The sequence below is a fragment of the Octopus bimaculoides genome, chromosome 26, assembly GCF_001194135.2.
Source record: "Octopus bimaculoides isolate UCB-OBI-ISO-001 chromosome 26, ASM119413v2, whole genome shotgun sequence".
NCBI classification, from domain to species: domain Eukaryota; kingdom Metazoa; phylum Mollusca; class Cephalopoda; order Octopoda; family Octopodidae; genus Octopus; species Octopus bimaculoides.
Window position 1 is genome coordinate 17,273,641 of NC_069006.1, and position 11,818 is coordinate 17,285,458.

Here is an 11,818-nt window from a genome sequence, read left to right on the forward strand (position 1 = left end):
TTGCCTTGGGTCTAAAATCTTTAGTTAAGCAGTGTATAAAATCACAAGTGAAGCTGTGCCTAAAGATTGAGATCACTGGCCTTGTGTCCAAAATGTGTAGTGAAGATGCCTCTAATGATTTAGATCACTGGCTTTGTGCTTAAAATCTCTTGTGAAGCTGTGTCTAAAAATTTTTATCCTTGGCCTTGGGTTTAAAATCACATATAAAGCAGTATCTAAAGATCTATATCATTGGCTTTTGGTGTTAAGACTCTAGTGAAGACACATCTAAATATTTAGATCACTGGCCTAGGGTCTAAAATCACTAGCAAAGTAGTGTCTAAAGAGTCATATCACTGGCTTTGCATTCAAACTGTCTTGTGAAGATGCACCTAAAGGTTGTTCAGCTCACTGGCCTTGGGCCTAAAATTTGTGGTGAAGGTGAATCTAATGATTTTGATCACTGGTCATGGGTCTAAAGTGTCCATGGAAGATGTGTCTAACGTTTTATATCAGTGGCCTTAGGTCGAAAGTCACGAGTGAAGCTGAGTCTAAAGATTTTTGTCTCTGGTCTTGTAACCAAAACATCTCATGAAGCTGTGTCTAAAATGTACATATCTGGCCTTGGTTCTAAAATCTCTTGAGAAATAGTTTCTAAAGATTTAGATCATTGGCCTTAGTACCAAAATGTCTAGTGAAGATGTATCTAAAGATTTAAACCACTGGCCTTGGGTCTAAAATCTCTAGTGAAGTGGTGTCTAAAGATTTCTATCAGTGGACTTGAGTCTAAAATCTCTAGAGATAATGTTTCTAAAGGCAGAGATTATTGCCCTTGGTTCAAAAATCTCTAGTGAAGCAATGTCTAAACATTTAGATTGCTGGCCCTGGGTCTAAAATCTCATGTAAAGCAGTGTCTACAGAGTTCACTCACTGGTTGTGGGTCTAAGATCTTTAGAGAAAATGCAGCTAGAAGATTTAGACCACTCACTTTGGGTATAAAATTTCTAGTAAATATTTATATCACTGGCCATGTTCTAATATCTGTAGTGAAGCAATGTCTACAGATTGCAATGTCTGCAGAACCCAGAACGTAAAATCAGAAGAAATACCGCTACGCATTTTTTCCAGAGTGGTAATGATTCTCCCTGCTCACCGCCTAATATACATGCCTGAATATTAAGATCCAGTTCCTGGCTGATAAAATGCAGATGAGACAGCTTGTAAATGTTATAATCATTGATTTAAGGAATAAAATCAATAATTCGACTCCATCGCAAAATTCAGATCACTGCTTCTACTACTTTCGATTTGAGAAATTGCAATCAGAACTGTCTCTAAAGATTTAGGTTACTAGATTTCACTTTTAAGCCTAAAATGTTCGACTTCCGTTGAATCTAAAATCCAAATGAGACTGTGTCTTAATCATTAACTAAATACTTAGATCGGTGAATGAAAACCTTATATTCTTAGTGTGGCAGAAACTAAATATACAGATTAATCGCTTTCAGGCTAAAATATTCATGAATCTACATCTAAATCGTTAAATCACTGTCCTTAATACTTAAATTTCATACAGCTATTAAAGATTTATATCATTGATCCGAGGTCTAAAATCACTTGTGAAACTGTGCAACTGGCCTTGGATCTATAATCAATATTGATATCAAATTTTGACACAATGCCTTCAAGTTTGGCAGAGGAGTAAGTTGATTACATTAACCCCAGTGGTACTTATTTTATCGACCCTGAAAGGATGAAAGTCAAGGTCGACCCCGGTGGAATTTGAACTCAGAACATAAAGGCGGACGAAATGTTGCTAAGCATTTTGCCCGGCATACTAGCGATTCTGCCAGCACGCTGCCTTATCTCCAATCAATATCATTATTGTATTTCAAAAATCAGGTTATCGATTTGAGATCTCAAAATACCCTAGGGTAACAAGTGCAAATTATGTGTACAGGAGTGGTTGTGTGATAAGAAGCTTGCTTCCCAACCACATGGTTCCAGGTTCAGTCCCACTGTGTGGCACCTTGAGTAAGTGTTTTCTACTATAGCCTCAGGCCGACCAAAGCCTTGTGGATGAATTTGGTAGACGGAAACTGAAAGGAAGCTCGTCGTATATATATGTGTGTGTGTGTGTGTGTGTGTGTACATGGATGTATTTGTGTGTCTGTCCTTATCCCCCTACTACCGCTTGACAACCGGTGTTGGTGTGTCTACGTCCCCTTAAATTAGCAGTTTGGTAAAAGAGACTGATAGAATAAGTACTAGACTTACAAAGAATAAGTCCTGGGGTCGATTTCTTTGACTAAAGGTGATGCTCCAGCATGGCCGCAGTCAAATGACTGAAACAAGTGAAAGATAAAAGATGAAAGCTACAAAGTCTAAAGACAGAGATCATTAGCTTCTTGTATTAAATAGCCAGTGAGACTATGATTAAAATACTTAGCGAAGTGGCTTAGTTCTAAGATATCTTGTGACAATGTATAAAGATTTCAGTTTGTGTTTTGAGGTTCAAAATACCTGAGTACGTAGCCCAGTGGTTTTACTGCTGGACTCAGGATCGAAAGGTCGGTGGTTTGATTCTTGGACAGAGCAGAACTGAAATGAAGACAGTTCATGTCTTATTGTTGCAGTCCACTCTGATGAAAAATGCATTGTGGTTACTAGAATGAGGCGCCTCGTAACTCAATTTTTATTTAATTATATATTGTCTCTGATCAGTGATTGTTATTTCTTGTTTGCTTCTATCTGGAAAGCAAAGGAAATGACTACTATTCCCTTCAAACTTTGCTTTTTGTGATCTGGACATCGATGTTTTGAAACTAACCTATTTTTCATTACATTTCAGATAGATTCATCACTAAATTGCTGAAGTAGAAATATCGCTCCATACTACAGAGTTGTTTTGTTGTCTTTGGTCGGTAAGTGTTATTTCTTACTTGCTTCTATCTAAAAATCAAAGGAAATGACAACTATTCCCTTCAGACTTTGCTTTTGTAACCTGGACATCAATGTTTTGAAACTAACCTATTTTCAGCTACATTTCAGATAGATTCAGCTCTGAGTTGCTGAAGCAAAAATATCGTTATAGCAAATATTCTACTCAATACCATTGATTTGTTGGTCGGCTGCTTAATGTTAACCACTTGAGCATGTCCCACAGTGGCTGACGGTATGTGCATGTCTGATCATGAGCAGGAATGGTGAGGAGCATCATAGCCATGTGTTGAGAGGGCTTGTTTGTGGTTTGAATAAATGGAACTAAAGAAAAGTTTGAAGGAAATATTAACTATGTTTCATATTTTCTAAGGATAAGCAATAGGAAATAACTTAAATGTCGTATTTAGATTACTCACATTAAGTATCTAATATTTAGATAGACTAAGGCGGCAAAATGGCAGAATCGTTAGCACACCGGGCAAAATGCTTAGCGGCATTCCGTCTGTCAACATGCTCTGTGTTGAAATTCTGTCTCCCCGTTAGTAATATAAACAAGAGCGCATTTTGCACCAAAAGTCAATATGAGAGTTTCTCTCATGGCAACTACCGCAGTACAGTTTGTCTTAACAGAACATCCGCGTTTAAGTGGGTATAAATATTATCTCTCAGTGTATAAAGGGCTTAGATCACTAGCATTAAGTTTATATCCCTAGTCAAAGTCTGTTCAAATATTTTTGATCATTGACTGAGGTTTTAAATCTTTTATGACACTGTGTCTAAATCATTTAATCGCCAGCCTTTAGTTTGAAATCGTCTGTGACATTCTGTCTAATGATTTACGACATTCATAAACGAGTGTGTCTATAGAATAAGATCACTTGTCTGAGTTTTAATATCTCTAATGAGGCAACGTGTAAATATTGAATTTTAAAATCAATAATGAGATTGAGGCTAAATAAGTCAATCACTGGTTCTGTGTCAAAGATCTCTTGTCAGAAAGGCTGTTGAAATTTATGTCATTGATCTTCAGTCACAAATACTTACTCTGTATGTAAATATTTTCTTTATTGATCTGCGTGCCTCAAATTCTACTGAAGCTTTTCCTGGATGTAAACTTTCAGGTAAGCTTAACTGCTTGAACCATTCACTGGATTAAAAATATCTCAGCTGTATCTTAATCTTTAAATCGTTGAGCTTAAGAGTGACTGTCATTAAAGATTTAGCACACTGGACCAAGATTAAAATATGTCATATGATTCAGACAACTGATATAACATCTAAACCCACGGTGAGACACTATGAATTGCAAGATGTCTCAAATCGTTATCGAGATTTTGGTAGAAGAATTGAATGACTCCGAAAGAGTCTTTGGAGTAACTCTACTCAATAGAGTACGTAGCTGGGAGATCAAAGAGGCGCTCCAGATTGAATCGCTACTTCTCCAAATTAAGAGATTACAGCTCCGACATGTGGTAAGAATACCTTGGGTAAGAATCGCTGGACAAGTTTTACGGGAAAAAGCAATCGGCAGGAGACCCAGGAGTAGACTACAAGCAAGATAATTGGATAGCATTCATGATCTCCATTGGTCTCACTTGGAGATCCAGCTGGGTCAATTGGAGACGGTCGTTTCTGACAGTACCAGATAGAATGCATGCTTGAGGACTTTGCCCCACGACCTTCTCAAAAATAAGAGAGCGAAAAATATGAGATGAGATGGGAGTTAAATGACCAGCCAGTAAATTACCAGCTTGTAAATCTTTAGGTCATTGAACTTAAATCTCAGATTTCATTGACACAATGTCTAAATTCTTAGATTACCGTCCTAACGTCTCAAGTTTAAGTGACTCAGTATGAAATCCATTTATTAATGGCCTTAAAGCTCAAATCTCAATAATACAATATATTTATATAACTGGTGTACTGGTCTAAAGTTTGATATATTAATGACATGATATGTAAATCCTTCGATCCTGGCCTTAAATCGAAAACATTGTTGGCTCAGTCTTTAAATTACAACATCATTCCCTTCACATCTCAGATTTAAATGACAATATGCTAAACTTTAGATCAACGGTTTAAGTCTCAAATATCACTGACAGACTTTATAAACCATTAGAACGCAGGCTTTAATTTTCAAATATTAGTTATGCATTATCTAAATCCTTGATTTAAGGGTTTTAAGTCTCAGAGCTTAATTATATGGAATGTAAATCGCTAAATCACAGGCCTTGAGTTGCAAACTTCAATGTCGTGCTATCTAAAGATCGCTGGTCGTACATCTCAACTTTAAATGTTGCAGTAAAACTTAAGATTACTGGCTTTGAGTCTAAGATCTCATCGACAGACTGCATAATTGATTTGAACACAGGCTTTGGATCTCAAATATTAATGCCACAGAATCTAAATCATTGGTTCGCCGGAGTTAAGTCTCAAATCTCACTAAACGAAAGCCACAGGCCTTGAACCGTAAACTTCAATGTCACGTTATCTAAATGTTTAGAATGCTGACAGTACGTTTCAAATTTAAATGACACATTATGTAACCGTTTAGATAACTGGCCTCAATTCTGAAACTTCTATGAACTACTATGTACATAATTAGATCTACATTCAACGACACATTATTTAAAATTATTAGATCAGTAGCATCTAGTCTTAGTAATTTAGTCATTAAGCTTAACAGTCAATTTTAGTGACACTATATGTAAATCACTGACACTAAACCGGAAATCTCGATGTTATGCAATACAAATATTTAGATCACTGGTCTTAAATCTCAAAGGTCATTGACATACTATATAGATCCTCAGATCAATGATCCCACAGCTCAATTCTAAGTTTCTAAACCCTTTTATTACAGGCCTATTTTTCAATCGGTTGTGCAGGGGTAGTGTTCAGGAAAATGAACAAGATCTGGGGCCAGCACTCCGATTATAACTAGCACTCCATCGATTACGACGTCGAGGGTTCCAGTTGATCCGATCAACGGAACAGTCTGCTCATGAAATTAACATAGTTCTCAGGGAGATTCAGTGTGATGCAGAATGTGACGAGGCTGGCCCTTTTGAATTACAGGTACTACTCATTTTTGCCAGCTGAGTAGACTGGAGCAATACGAAATAAAGTGTCTTGCTCAAGAACACAACGCTCCGCCGGCAATCGAACTTACGACCTTACTATCGTGGGCCGAGTACCTAACCACTGAGGCACACGCCTTCACTTCACAGTGGGGCATACATTTTTCTGGAAAGTTATAGTGGAGCCTGGGGTGGGGTATAGCTTGGGAAACATTGCTCTAGAGAATGTAAATTTACAGCACGTAAATTTTGAGATTACAGTTGTTTATATCAAACCTCGGCAACACAATATCTAAATCTTTCGCTTTTTGGCCTTAAGTCTCAAATCTTATTGACACAACCTCTTGATATCACTTTTGATATCACTGGTCTTAAGTCTGAAATGTAACTGATACAATATAGAAATATTAAGATTGCTGGCCTTCTCTCGCAAATGATAAAGACAGTTTGTAAATTCACGAGCCCCAAGTGTCAAATCTCACTGAAGCATTCTGTAAATAATTAGATTATTGGTCTTAATTCCCAAATATTAATTCATAGTTACTAAACCATCATTAGCTAACTGGCCCCCAGCCATCAGTCACAATGACATCTCAGCTAATTTCTTGGATCACTGGCCTTACATCTCAAAACTTACTGTCCTAGTATGTAAATCATTAGCTCACATGCATCTATCGCAAACGTCAATGTCACATTATCTAAATATTTAGATCGCTAGTCGCTCAAATCTCAGTGTCACAATACCTAACTTTATAGACCAAGAGCTTTAATTCTCAAATATGTATGACACGCTGTGCAAATACTTAGATCACTGACTTTAAGCCTCAAATCTGATTGACAAACTATCTAAATCCATAGATTATAAGCTTTAAGTCAGTCACTGAAAAGCTATTTAAATCATTAGATCACATGTCTTAAGTCTTAAATCCCAATGAGTCACTATCAAATTCATTAGTCATAGGATTTAAAAATTTAAATTACTTCTCTTATGTAGAAAGTCCACTTCACATGGCATGTAAATCTTTACCTTACAGGTGTTATAACACAAATATTATTAACCTGGTCTCTAAATTTATAAACACAGAACACTGGTCTTGAGCTTCAAACCTCACTGACACAATACCTAAATCACTAGACTTAAGTCTCAAATTTAACAGACACTGTTCAAATGTTTCAATTACAAAGCATAATTCAGAAATCCCATTAGATCATCACACTTAAGTCTTAGATCTGACACTGCTTAGATCACAAGGCTTAATTCACAAACCTTTGTGACATGTTATCTAAACCAATTGATCACTAACCATAAATCTCAACTCTTCACGATTCAATATGTAAATATTTACATCAGTGACGTTATGATTCAAAACTCACTAACACGGTATGTAAATCTTTAAATTACTGGTCTTAACTCGTAAATCTCAGTGACAGAGAAAGTACAGATTTTGATCACTGTCCTTAAGTCCCAAATCAATATGACAAAATATTCAAATCTTTAGATCCATGGCCTTTGTTCTTCAATATTAATGATAGGGGATCCTTGGATTATTGGCTTTAAGTCTAAAATCTCATGGATACAGTATATGCATGATTAGATCACTGGTGTTAAGTCTAAAATCCCACTGACGCAACATGTAAAACCGTAGACTACGGGTCTTACGGCTCACATCTCACTGACACAACATAAAGTTCTGAAGAACAGCCTTTAATTCTCAAATATTAACGACATATGTAAATTTTGGATGCTAGGCATAAAGTCTAAAATCCCACTGACTGCTCATATTTCTATGACTACGTACCTAAATCACAAGACAACAAGGGTAACGTCTCAAATCTCAGTGAAAGAGTACCTTAATCACAAAACTAAAATAAGTACCAGGCGAGCACTGGGGACGATACAATCGACTTATACTCTCTCACAAAATTGCTGGTCTTGTGCCAAAATTTGTGACCAATATATTGTATGTGTGTACGAGGGGGTGTTGAAAAGTCATCTGTCGATCATCTTTCTTAATTCTCAAGTCACTCGAGTGTCTGTTTTGTACGATTTACATCACTAGCCTGAGGTCTAAGATCCCTATTGAGAAATTTGTATACAAATAATTACCTCATTGGCCTGGCGCTTCAAAATCCGTGCAAGATTATAGTTAAAGATTTAGTTCCTTGTTTTTATAGTAGAAATCTTACGTGAAACCTCATCTAATGCTTTAGTTCACATGTCTTGAACCTTGAGTCAGTCGGGTGACTGTCTAAATCCTTTGATTAGTCAAAGTACTCAAATCCATAATGAAACTGTCCAAAGATATACCCTAAAATTTGAAATACCTAGTGTGACTGTGTTTAAAGACTTAGCTCACAAGCCTCAGGTCTAAAATCATCCGTGAGTCTGTGTCTGAATATTTAAATCATCGGTCTAAGGACTGAAATCACTCGTCTGATGACTGAAACAAGCAAAAGATAAAAGACAAAAGATATTTAGGTCACTGGCTTTAAGTCTCAAATTCTTTGTGTCTGATATTTTGTTTCTTAAGTCTACTGCCTCAAACCGATATAGTCAACAGAGAGTTGTTGTTAATATTTACTTCAGGTCAAATATTGTGGCCTAAGTAATGAAGAACAAATCTAGTGGGAAATTCTTTATAAATTGTCTTTATACAGATGACATCTCTGAATAATTTATTATTTTATTTCTTTCGCTGATGAAATCCGAATAAGTCCGAAACATGTGTGATGTATTTTCCTTTTCCAAAAGAAATGGGGGGGGGGGAATATATTAGGTTCTGTTATTTTCCTCAGCACATATATACTGCACTGCCAAGACCAGATTCCCTGCCTTTAATATGCACCTTGCGTTTTTTAAAAATTAATTTGAATTGATTCATATTTCGATGTTATCTAGTCTGCTTTTCTTGACCAGAATTATTAAGCTAATGATATTTTTTCTATTATTTCTTGGCTTACAATCTAGCAAATGTCATTGATTAGCCGTAGGTATTTAGTGAAGCTGTGATGGGTTTTTTCCAAACAAAATTTGAAGATTACACTTTTTGAGCCACTCCTTCACAAACTGTTGAGCATCAAACTGGTTAACAAACTTTTCAGTCATTCATTCAATCAGTCACACATCAATTCGGTATTTTATCCAGCGTTGTTTCCATTGATGGAAGCATTCCTAGAACTCCTTTTGAAGGATAACGAGCAGCTGCCTCGTCGCTAAGTTTTGCCAATGAGGTCATAGCAAGAGAAAAACCTAGGCTGGGTTCTCTATCGTGCATATGTAAATGTGTAAATAATATTTCACTAATGTTGTAATTCTTCATCGTATAATTATTTCTGTTTAGTTCTATAATACTCTCTCTCTATAAAATATATTGACACTAACATAACTAACATTTTCATGGTAAATGTTTGCTGGTTTGAAAGCATTCAGCGATCTAACGAGTCATCAACAGCTAAGCAGTCAACCATTAAGTGTTTCAACTTTTCTAATTACGTTTGTCATTAACTTAAACCAAACAGTTCTTAAGTAGCTTCATCAGCGTTCATTCAACCGACATGGCAGACCTCCTCATTCGTTGCGCTGTTCCTGCGGAGAGAGGAGACAGCTTTCATACAACCCTGACTAATACATACATACCTACATGTATATATATATATTATATATATTTATGTATGTATATGTATATATTTATATATATATTTATATATATATGCATATATATATGTATATATTATATATATATATACACACACACACACACATATATATATATATATATATATATATACACATGTATATATATAAATGTGTGTGTGTGTAGATAGACACACACACACACACACACACACACACACACACATATTTATATATATATACTCCTTCCTCTCTTTTGTCCAATCCTTCCACCCTGCCCTCGAATTCTCCTGTACTATTTCCAACACTTCCGTCGCATTTCTCGACATTTCGGTCAACACACACAACTCCGCTCTCACTACCTCCATCCACTACAAACACAAAGAATCACGCTCATACCTTAATTTCTCCTCCTCTCACCCTACCCACACCAAGCTCTCCATCCCCTGCTCCCAATTCCCCCGTCTGCGCAGGCTCTGCAGTGACAACCTTAACTTTGAGATTCAGACTCAACTCATTTTCCGAGTCTTCCGGCGACTCCAGTCCAACTTCGCACATCTTTCCCAAACTACCCTTTCCTCCTTCAAACGAGCCCACAACCTGTGTGACCTCCTGGTCCACAGTTTCTTCCTTAACCCCACCTCCCAACCTGGTTCGTTCCCTTGCTCCCGCCCACGCTGGCGCACTTGCTCCTACCTCTCCAACACCACCATTCTCACAGGCACCCATCATCGTCCCTATCATATCACCGACTCCTTTACATGCACTTCTAGCAACGTCATTTACTGCATCTCCTGCACTTTCTGCCCCTCTCTGTATATCGGTCAAACGGGACGCCACTTGGCTGGCCAGTTCATGGAGCACCTCTGAGACATCAGACTCGGCAATGACACTCCGGTCAGGAGAGGTAGAAAGAAGGGGATCGTCAAACTAACACACCTGCTTGTTGTTCCTACACCTGTCTTCGTCTTTAATTTTTCTGTCTGTCTGTCTGTCTGTCTGTCTGTCTGCCAGCCTGTCTATCTGTCTAGTAAACATATTACAATAAAATGAAACTGTTCCGCACATAGAGGTTGACGTGATTGCAGATATTTTCTAGAACCGTATCAGAAGTAGTCACCGTTTAACGTTGCTTCGTTTAACATCGTTTCGTTATAATATTGATGAGAAATAATGTAAAACAAAATAGCATAAAAATTCATCTGCTGTTCGTCTCTCATATTTGATTTTATTTTCTTTCTTTATAACTTATGCTTTTGTTTTCAATAACATAAAGTAAACGAATAATGATAATTAAAAAAAAAAACACAAGTCACTCGCTTTTGCTTGACGATCGTCACCTAATGCTAGAATCTTTAAAATGTCTACCGTCAACTTCACAGATACATACATACATACATATACACACACAGAGAGACACACATACACACACACAGAGGAACACGCGCGCGCACACACACACATAAACATTTTCAAGTTACGACAAAACGTAAAATATAATAATAATAAACAATAACGACCAATGAACGAAATGGCATTTACCAGATAATACACTTCTAAAGCAGGCTCAAGTTGATCTTTATTCATCTAATTAAAAGTTTTATAAATAACTCTTCTTTTTTTCTATGGAGAACAAAGTGTTACCTTTACGATTTTCGACTAGCAATTTGTTTTCTGCTGGCCTTTCGACACGGTATTAAATTAAAATTATAATAAATTGTGACCAATAAATAAATGCAGAGAAAGAGAGAGAATGTATAGATTAAGGCTAAGAGGCCGAGTTGTGGACTTACTCTACGAAGTGTATCAGATTTAAAATTAGCTAGATTTATGCTGTCGTCTGGCTTTGAACAGAGTGGTGGAGGTAGAAAGTGGTCCGTACAATTTTCAGTTTGCAAATATTTGCTCTGTGAATTATGCCTGTAGCAATGGCGGTTACACGTCGACTGTGCACCATTGCCGTCTGTGGGAAAAAGGTAAAAAAATAAATTAAGTATAACAAGAGATATTATATTCTTAATAATAAACTGCCATATTTACAGTGAAGAGTGAGATTTAACACGATGGCTTGCATATTTATTCTTGATATGCTCCAGCAAAATGCTTAACCGCATTTCGTCCCGTCTTTACGATCTGAGTTCAAATTCCACCGAGGTCAACTTTGCCTTTCATTCTTTTGGGG

General features: G+C 36.8%; 1 long non-coding RNA gene across 1 annotated transcript in view; it reads left to right on the top strand.

The window, feature by feature from the left end:
• The window catches only part of LOC128250904 (uncharacterized), a 202,036-nt gene extending 199,130 nt beyond the window's left edge, over window positions 1–2,906 (top strand). Inside the window, exon 3 of the long non-coding RNA XR_008266841.1 lies at window positions 2,831–2,906. This is a non-coding gene — a long non-coding RNA (uncharacterized LOC128250904). The remainder of the gene's footprint in view (window positions 1–2,830) is intronic.
• Window positions 2,907–11,818: the final 8,912 nt, after the last annotated feature.